Genomic DNA, 10,449 nt, shown 5'->3' with positions numbered 1-10,449 from the left:
GAAGGGTGGCGCCAGTGGAATCAAACTTCCCCTTTATAGTGCCGTTGTACGTGTTTTATGTCACCGCGTTTGACAGTGTGTACGCAAAAAAACCTTGTCAAGTTTCTCGACAAGCCTAACAATGAACTCGTCGAGGAAACCTATGTTTCATTTACGACGAGTTCCTCGGTTGTGTGTACGAGGCCTGAGTCCTTTTTAGCTCACTGAACAATAAAAGAGGAATGCCCAGAGCTGGATTAACTCTGTGTGGCAAGACTAAGCACAGATGATAGGAAATCTTAGGGCTCGTACAGGCGGACGGACTGTCCGCTCAAAACGGTCCCCCGGACCGTTTTGAGCGGACATGTCCGCCCGGAGATTTCTGTCTGATGGTTGTACACACCATCAGACAGAAATCCCCGCGTACACGATATGCGGGGACGTGGTCGCGCCGTCGCAGCGACGATGATGCGGCGACGTGCACGGCCCTGGAAGTTCAATGCTTCCACGCATGCGTCAAAGTGATTCGACGCATGCGAGGGATGGCGGCCGCTCAGACATGTACGGTGAGTCTGTACAGATGACTGAAAATGTCCGACAGACAGGATTCCAGCATGCTAAGAAACATTTGTCCGCTCGAAAACGGTCGGGTGGACAAATGTCCGCTGGAAACCTGTCCGGTCGGCCGTACACATGACCGAACAAGTCTGCTGAAACTGGTCAGCGGACCAGTTTCAGCAGACATGTTCGGTCGTCTGTACGAGGCCTTATACTCTACATTGTGACATAAAAAAAAAATTGGGTTTACATCCATTTTAAGTATTGTTTAAGTATTGCAGTGCGGAGGGACTCCACTACAAAAAAACGTTTTCTTGCTGTGTCCAGATTAAGGAGTTAAACATTCCACTTATTTTACAGTCTGACTCTAAAATAAATACAATAGATTTTGAACCTTGGATCAACCACACATAGTGCAAATACCTGCCAGGACAACTATGGGTAAATCAATGCTCACCTATGATACTTAAGGCCCATACACACGATCTGACTTTTTGACAACAACGGTCCTATGGACGCGTTTGATCGGACAATCCTACAGTGTGTATGCTCCATCGGACAATTGTTTCAGTTTTTTCATTGGACAAATGTTTGATGTGAATGCTCTCAAACTTTTCGGCAACAAATGTCCGATGGAGGCTAATCCGATCGTGTGTACACAAGTCCGTCAGACTTAAGTACAAAGTACAAACTTGCATGCTCAGAACCAAAGCAAAGATCAGACAACAATAGCAGAAGTTGCCCAAAGGGTGGCGGTAAAGAGCTGAAAAAACACATGATTTGATGAAGGTTGGCTGAAAAAGTCCTGCCCTGTGTATGCAGAATAAGTTCACGGTCAACGCCCTTCGGATAGAAATCCACGGAAAAGTCTGATGGAAGTCCGATCGTGTGTATGAGGGACTGTATCAGTTGCAGACCACGTGACTCAAACAGACATAACACAAAGGAAAGATAAACTCTCCAAGCTAATCACTAAGTGGCACACTTCAATTGAGTAAAACACACATTGCTTTATTTGAAAAATTATTCAATTAAAATGGCAAATCCAATTCCTTCACCAACACTTGTCTTTTTGTTTTAACAAGTGTTGGTGAAGGGATTGGATTTGCCATTTTAATTGAATAATTTTTCAAATAAAGCAATGTGTGTTTTCCTCAATTGAACCGTGCCACTACTATCTTGGAGAGTTCATCTTTCCTTTGTGTTATAACTCTCAAATAAGACAGGCACAGGGTTGCTTTAAATGTTCACTTGCAAAACAAAACGTTTTCATATCAATAGATCAAATAAAATATTAAAAATAATTTAAACAACCTACAATACGCACGCGTTCTATAATAACTAATATATAGGAGGTGCCCATTCTAGGTAGCCACTAACAAAATTGCACAGCAAGCACAAGTACACAGGCAGAACCTCTTTGTTGGCTTAGCAGTGTGAACTCAAATGAAGAGCTGGAGCATGCAGAGCTGCAAGAAATTTCAGCCGTTAAAGGAACCTGTACTGAGAAAAAAAAAAGAGACTGTCAGTGATGAAAAAATGCCAGGTATCTAGCTTTTTTTCTTTTCAATAACTTGAGACAGTGAAATGGAACAAGTCTACCAATGAGGAATCACAATGGCTAAGAATGTACTGGCAAAGGGGCATCCTCCAAATTTTCTGACGCAAGTTTACACTTCTGCAGCCGAATTGGAATAACACCTACTTTCTATTTGTTACATTTCCCCATACACATAGCCAGGGCCGGTGCAAGGATTTCTGCCTACACAAGCGAAGCTCCATTTTGGCCCCCCCCCCCAACGGCCACCCACCTCCCTTGCAAAAATGTTTCTTTCAATAATTTTTTTATATAAAAAAACACACTAATTTGTGCTTTTGTAACCACGCCACACCAGAAATTCTTAGTATAATATACACCATACTACTAAATGTAAAACATACTGGACCCCTTTACATTACACAGCACCATACACCACTGGACCCCTTTACATTACATAGCACCCTGCACCTCTGGACCCCATTACACAGACACCCCCAACAGTGCAGACCCCCACAGTACAGACACCCCTATAGTGCAGACCCCCACAGTACAGACACCCTTACAGTGCAGACCCCCACCCGACATACAGACACCCCTACAGTGCAGACCCCCACCCCTATAGTGCAGACCCCCACAGTACAGACACCCCTACAGTGCAGACCCCCATACCCCACAGTACAGACACCCCTATAGTGCAGCCCCCCACAGTACAGAAACCCTTACAGTGCAGACCCCAACCCGACACAGTACAGACACCCCTACAGTGCAGACCCCCACCCCTATAGTGCAGACCCCCACAGTAAAGACACCCCTACAGTACAGACCCCCCTATAGTGCAGACTCCCACAGTACAGACACCCCTACAGTACAGACACCCCTACAGTACAGACACCCCCACAGTACAGACACCCCTACAGTACAGACACCCCTACAGTACAGACCCCCCTATAGTGCAGACTCCCACAGTACAGACACCCCTACAGTGCAGACCCCCACAGTACAGACACCCCTACAATGCAGACACCCCTACAGTGCAGACTAGAGGTAGACCAATATGGGTTTTTCTCTGGCCGATACCGATGCCGATATTTCAAAATTGGGGCGGCCGATGGCCGATATATATATATTTTTTTTCATTATCTCAGAAAATCTAGGTTGGGGAGGTTATTGTTTAGGGTGGAGAGATAAAGTGCAGCCTATCAGTGTCCAACAGTGCCACCTCATTAGTGTCCACCAGTTCAGCCTGTCAGTGCAACCTCATCACTGCCTACCAGTTCAGCCCATTAGTGTCCATCAGTGCCACCTCATTACTGTCCACCAGTGCCACCTCATAATTATTAAAAAAGAAAAAAAAATACAATCTTAGTCATTTTAAGGAGGGGGGTACAGAGAGGTGGTTGTGGAGGAGGGGGGTACAGAGAGGTGGTTGTGGAGGAGGGGGGGTACAGAGAGGGCTATAAAGCTACTTCTCTGTGCCCCCTCCTCTACCGCCACCTCTCTGTACCCCCTCCTCTACAGCCACCTCTCTGTACCCCCCTCCTCTACAGCCACCTCTCTGTACCCCCCTCCTCTACAGCCACCTCTCTGTACCCCCCTCCTCTACAGCCACCTCTCTGTACCCCCCTCCTCTACAGCCACCTCTCTGTACCCCCCCTCCTCCACAGCCACCTCTCTGTACCCCCCCTCCTCCACAGCCACCTCTCTGTACCCCCCTCCTCCACAGCCACCTCTCTCTGTACCCGCCTCCTCCACAGCCATGTGTTGTGGAGAGGGTGGATGGTGCTAGGCGTGGGTGGGGATGCGTTGTGGAGAGGGGTGGGTGGGGATGCGTTGTGGAGAGGGTTGGGTGGGGATGCATTGTGGAGTGGGATGGATGGTGCTTGGCGTGGGTGGTGATGCGTTGTGGTGATGCGTTGTGGAGAGGGGTGGGTGGTACCCGACTCCTCCACAGCCACCTCTCTCTGTACCCGCCTCCTCCACAGCCATGTGTTGTGGAGAGGGTGGATGGTGCTAGGCGTGGGTGGGGATGAGTTGTGGAGAGGGGTGGGTGGGGAATGCGTTGTGGAGAGGGGTGGGTGGGGATGCATTGTGGAGTGGGATGGATGGTGCGTTGTGGTGATGCGTTGTGGAGAGGGATGGATGGTGCTGGGTGTGGGTGGGGATGTGTTGTGGAAAGGGATGGATGGTGCAGGGGATGCGTTAGAGAGGGATGGATGGTGCTGGGTGGGGATGTGTTGTGGAAAGGGATGGATGGTGCAGGGGATGCGTTAGAGAGGGATGGTTGGTGCTGGGTGGGGATGTGTTGTGGAAAGGGATAGATGGTGCAGGGGATGCGTTAGAGAGGGATGGATGGTGCTGGGTGGGGATGAAGAGGATTGTGTTGCATTGTGAAGATGGATGAGGATGACTCTGTGGGGATGAGAGTTACATTGTGAAGAGGATCTCCACAATGTAACTCTCATATCCACCCAGAGTCATCCTCATCCATCTTCACAATGCCAGCCTGTCAACCTCAGCCAGGTTTCCCTTTAAACAGGAGTTTAATTAAAGTCTGCAGGGGGGGGGGCACAGTAACACACACAATTTCTGTGACTTACCCTCCATCCATGCTGCTTCCTAACATCAATAACATCATTAGCATGTGACAAACCCGATCGTGGCCAGCACTAGCTAAACTTCTCTTCTCTTCTCTCCTGGTGAAGGGAGCATGCTGGCTGCTTGTAATTTCTTTTTGTGATGGACGCTGATGAGCTGACCAGCCAATCTGCATGCACCTAGCCCTATCAAGTGCCTGCAGATTGGCTGGTCAGCTCATCAGCGTCCATCACAAAAAAAATTACAAGCAGCCAGCATGCTCCCTTCACCAGGAGAGAAGAGAAGAGAAGTTTAGCTAGTGCTGGCCAGGATCTCCTGCTGGGTCGAGTTACTAGTCAGGCAGCAGAGACTCGGTTTGTCACATGCTAATGATGTTATTGTTCTTCTGCAACAGCTCGCCGGGGGAGGGGGCGGGGCAGTGAAACTTTTTCTCCCTCCCTTCTCCTCTACAGACGCCGTTCCCGCAACTCGAGCCCTGGAGCGGGACACCGGGCGCCAGAGGGCGGCGGCAACTCCGGACAGTAAATAAAAAAAAAAAAAAGGTCATCTTTCCGCCCCATCCCAGGCTGCGGACCTGCCCGCCCCAAGCGGCCGCTTGGTCCGCCTGGTGGTTGCGCCGGCCCTGCACATAGCATAATAGTTGTGAACATACAATGTTATAGGCGATTTTCTAATCTAACTTTACAGGTACCATTGCTGCTTTTGCTTGATCTTTCTTACCTTTTTTACAAAGTTAAAAGGTTCTTTCATGGGACCATGAATTTCTTCTTCCTGATAGTGGGGTGCGGGGTTACTGGACACTATGTAGAAACATTGGGGGAGATTTACTAAAACTGGTGCATTTAGAATCTGGTGCAGCTGTGCATGGTAGTTGATCTTCTAACTTCAGCGTGTTCAATTAACCACTTACTGGGCACATATACCCCCTTCCTGCCCAGACGAAATTTAAGCTTTCAGCACTGTGTCGCTTTAAATTAAAATTGCGCGGTCGTACGACGTGCCTCCCAAACAAAATTGACGTCCTTTTTTTCCCCACAAATAGAGCTTTCTTTTGGTGGTATTTAAAACCGCTCTGCGGTTTTTATTTTTTGCGCTATAAACAAAAAAAGAGAGACAATTTTGAAAAAAAAAACACAATATTTTTTACTTTTTGCTATAATTAATATCCAATTTAAAAAAAAATATATATATATATATTTTTTTTCAGTATAGGCCGATACGTATTCTACATATTTTTGGTAAAAAAAATAATAAAAAAATCGCAATAAGCGTATAGTGATTGGTTTGCACAAAAGTTATAGTGGCTACAAAATAGGGGATAGAATTCTGACTTTTTTTTTATTATTATTTTTTTTACTAGTAATACGGCGATCTGCAAATTTTGTCAGGACTGCGATATTATGGCGGACACATCGGACACTTTTGACACATTTTTGGGACCATTCACATTAATACAGCGAATAGCGCTATAAAAACGCACTGTTTACTGTATAAATGTGACTGGCAGGGAAGGGGTTAACACTAGGGGGCGAGGAAGGGGTTAAATGTGGATCCTGGGAGGGATTCTTACTGTGGGGGGAGGGGACTGCCTGGGGGAGGTGACCGATGCTGTGTCCCTATGTACAAGGGACACAGCATCAGTCTCCTCTCCCTGACAGGACGTGAAGCTCTGTGTTTAAACACAGAGCTCCACGTCCCTGCTCTAAAACTGCCGATCGCGGGTACCTGGCGGACATCGCGGCCACCAGGCACGCGCATCGGCATCGCGGTGATGCGCCTCTCAGTGGCCGGAGGACCCGAGGCGGTAGTAGTCTGTAGTAGGCCTGGGTCTGTAGTAGTTAAGCTTTGACAATAAAACCTGGAAGCTGATTGGTTTCTGCGCAAAGCTGCACCAGATTTTGCACTCTCCAGTTTTAGTAAGTCAAACCCACGGTGTGCCTGTATCCAATAGTCTATTCAGCTATAAGCAAAATGCAGGCTGTGTTCGAGCAGGAGGCATGTTCTGGAGGCAGGCTAAAATTGGGAGGGGGTGTGTGTCAGAGGCAAACTGTGATTGGGAGGGTATATGTGCCAGAGGCAGACTGTGATTGGGAGGGTGTGTGTGCCAGAGGCAAACTGTCATTGATCAGTGGATATGGTGGTTGAACAAACTTCCCAATACAGGAATGCTGTGTGTCTGCACAGTGTCCTGTTCCTGACAAGCCAAAGGATAAAAACTGACCATGCAAGCACAAATCAGCTTCTGTGGTTTGTGTGCTCAGACAAGGGAAGAATGGTGACTAGCAGGATCAACCAGATACTTCAGATGGAAGAAGTACATGAAAATGATAGAGATTGTAATTTATGAAGTACACATATGTGAACACACATCTAGAAAAAATAATATTTAGGGCAACATGTATTTTAAGAATAACTGTTAAAAATTGCAATTACCTTTTTAGATGCTCTATTCTGGATGCTGTGTGAAGGAAAAACCCTAAATAGTTCTCTTTGTTTATGAGTGGGCAGGGCAGTTGTGTTCACTATCTACTATTGTTTCTGTACAGACAGATCTTCATTATCAATTGTAATGTGTCTTGTTGATTTACCAAAACTGGAGAGTGCAAAATCTTGTTCAAATAAGCTTTGACAAAAAGATCTGGAAGCTGATTTTATGGTTTCTATGCAGAGCTGCATCAGATGTTACACTCTTCAGCTTTCGTAAATCAACCAGTCTTTCCAAACAAAAGGTTACAGGTTTAGGGGCAGGGCTTCTTGCATTGTATGTTAATCACAACAGACTTGGGACAGGCTCACTCTGACATTGTTCAAAAAACCTTGCAGTCAGCCATGCTGTAGGGCTATTGTGGACTCTTGCTTTCTTTGAGTTATAATATTTCTGCTTTTTTGCACAGTCAGCCATGACACCTTTTTCTGAGAAACCTTTTAAAAGATAAAAAATAAATATTTTTTTTTTTTTGTTTTTTTTTCTTATGCATGCTTTGCATACTTGCCAACTGTCCCGTTTTTAACGGGACAGTCCCGTCAAATAGGACCTAGTCCCGGCTAATTTAGCCTGCCGGGACTTGTCCCGGCTAGTGGGGAAGTCAGGTGCGGCTTCTGGGTCTTGGCAGGGGCCACGGGCGTAGGAACCGGGGGGGACGGGGGGGACGCATCCCCCCCAGGAAATAATGCGGGGGGGACAGGTATGGTAAAATCCCCCCCAGATGTGACAGCACAGTCACTAAACTGTGTGCCCGCTGGCGCCAGCTCACTGGCTGCCGCATGCGCTCCTGGCTGGCTCCCTTTCCTCCTGTGCGTCTCCTCGCCCCCCCCATGGAGGATTGATTTGGTTCTTTCCACCGACGTGCGCCGCGTGACGTCACGCCGGTGGCCGGAGGTGAGAGAGGGAGGAGGGAGCGAGAGTGACTGTCGGCGCCAGAGAACAAGACAGACAAGTCACGAGGAGCCTGCTGCTGCGCCTGAGCCTGGCCTGCCTACAGTAAAAACTGTCTGCAAGAAGACAGAGACAAGTCAGAGACTGTAAAAAGTAAGAAAGTATTGTGTATTGGGGAGAGGGGGTGTTGGACTGAGCTGAGGACCTCAATGTTTTTTTTTTCTTTAGTCAGAGAAGGCAAGCTCAAAATAAAACATTTTTTTTTAAACGGCTATTTTTTTATTTAAAAAATTATGATCACATCAGCCTGAGGTGATCATAATGTTTTAAATAAAAAATAGCAGTTTAAAAAAATGTTTGTTATTTTGAGCTTGCCTTCTCTGACTAAAGAAAAAAAAAAAAACATTAATTGCAGCCTCACTGTGCCACCAAACGCAGTCACTGTGCCATCACATGCAGCCACTGTGCCCATCAAACCTAGCCACTGTGCCCATCAATTGTCGCCACTGTGCTCATCACACGCAGCCACTGTGCCACCAAACGCAGCCACTGTGCCATCACATGCAGCCACTGTGCCCATCAAATGCAGCCACTGTGCCCATCAATTGTCGCCACTGTGCCCAAACACATCCACTGTGCCAATCACACAAAGCCACTGTGCCCATCAAACGCAGCCACTGTGCCCATCAATTGTCGCCACTGTGCCCATCACACGCAGCCACTGTGCCACCATTTTTACTGATGCCATGTGGGTTAATTTTTACTAATGCCATGTGGGTTAATTTTTACTGATGCCATGTGGGTTAATTTTTACTTATGCCATGTGGGTTGATTTTTACTAATGCCATGTGGGTTGATTTTTACTAATGCCATGTGGGTTAATTTTTACTGATGCCATGTGGGTTGATTTTTACTGATGCCATGTGGGTTGATTTTTACTGATGCCATGTGGGTTGATTTTTACTGATGCCATGTGGGTTAATTTTTGTGATGAGAATTTTAAACTTTAAGCAGAAGTAGTGCAGCTGAATGGGAGAATTATTCCAACTCTGCTACATTGGTCTTAAGTTTGAAATTCCCGTTTCAATTTCCTGTAATTCTCTCTTTATTGAGTAGACCCTATAATCTGATAAGTAGGCGAAAATTATGCGGAGTGGGTGGAGCTTCTGGGAAGTGAGTGTGGTAATTAATTAATAGCTGTGCTGCAAAGTGTCCCTGGAAATTTTTTTCAAATGTTGGCAACTATGGCTTTGTGAAAAGGAACACATCACAAACATTTGGTTAAGTTTTCTTAAATTTGACTACAGAATTGCATTGCAAACGTGCAAATATGCTTTAAAAGATGTGACAGGACTTGGTAAGGACTTAGTAAGTTGTTAAGCCAATAGGATGTGAGATTTTTTGCTCAGAACTGCATTATATAGTATATTGCTGTCTTGTGCCATAATTTCCAGCCAATTTAAGAAATGAATGCTTTGGGTTAGAAGGCGGTTATAGCCTTCTTATAAAAATGTTTTCCAGTAGGTGATATAACAATATTACATGTAGCAGTGTAGTACTCACGCTTTGTTGCCTCTGGGGTCGTGGACACTGCTTGTAGGATGATAGAAGTGTTAATTACTTACATATCTTGTCTCTGTCTCAGGGCTATTATGCAGAGCGGGGGGGCGGGGCAATAAGCGGGGGGACTCGGCGGTTACCGATTGAATCCTGAAACCTTCTTGCCGCTCCTAGTGCTTTGACGCTTCCTACTTCACCCCTCGATACGGACAGGGCTGAGCGCTCCTCAATCCCCACCTTCACCGGCGCTCCTCAATCCCCAGCTACCGCCGTCTCCAGCTCCCGCAGACTCCAGCGCGCACTCCACGTGTGGTGATCTTCCCACCCGGAGCGCTGCAGAGGACCCAGGTGAGTTGTTTAGCCCGGGGATCGCGGCACCTCAATGCGGCGGTGTCTGCGGGGGAGAGCGAGAGAGTGAGCCTCGCAATGGAGGCTCACAGCAGAGGGGGGTCAGCATCAGCATGGAGTGAGAACATAATTTCGCTGGAGACCTGCTGACCGGGACTCCCGTCTAGCCACCACGGTGCTCGGACCGCGCCATTCCTAGACTCCTCCCTCCGTCTGCTACCATGTGCCGGCCGTGCTTTTTCAACATAATAAAAACCATAATTTTTAAATATATTTGGCAGGGTAAAAAGGCCAGAGTAAACTATACTATTCTAAGTCGTAAAAAAAAAATGGGGGGGGGGGTGGCGCTCCCAGATATAAAAAGATATTACTACGCGGTAATTTTAGCAAGGTTAGCAGAATGGACAAACATATACACCAAAAAGAAGTAGGTACAGATGGAAGACACAATAAGTTTGACACAATTAACCTCCCTGGCGGTATGATTGTTTCA

This window comes from Rana temporaria, chromosome 1, assembly GCF_905171775.1.
Source record: "Rana temporaria chromosome 1, aRanTem1.1, whole genome shotgun sequence".
Classification (NCBI taxonomy): domain Eukaryota; kingdom Metazoa; phylum Chordata; class Amphibia; order Anura; family Ranidae; genus Rana; species Rana temporaria.
The sequence above is the reverse complement of the archived record's forward strand: the minus strand, read 5'-3'. Positions refer to the sequence as shown.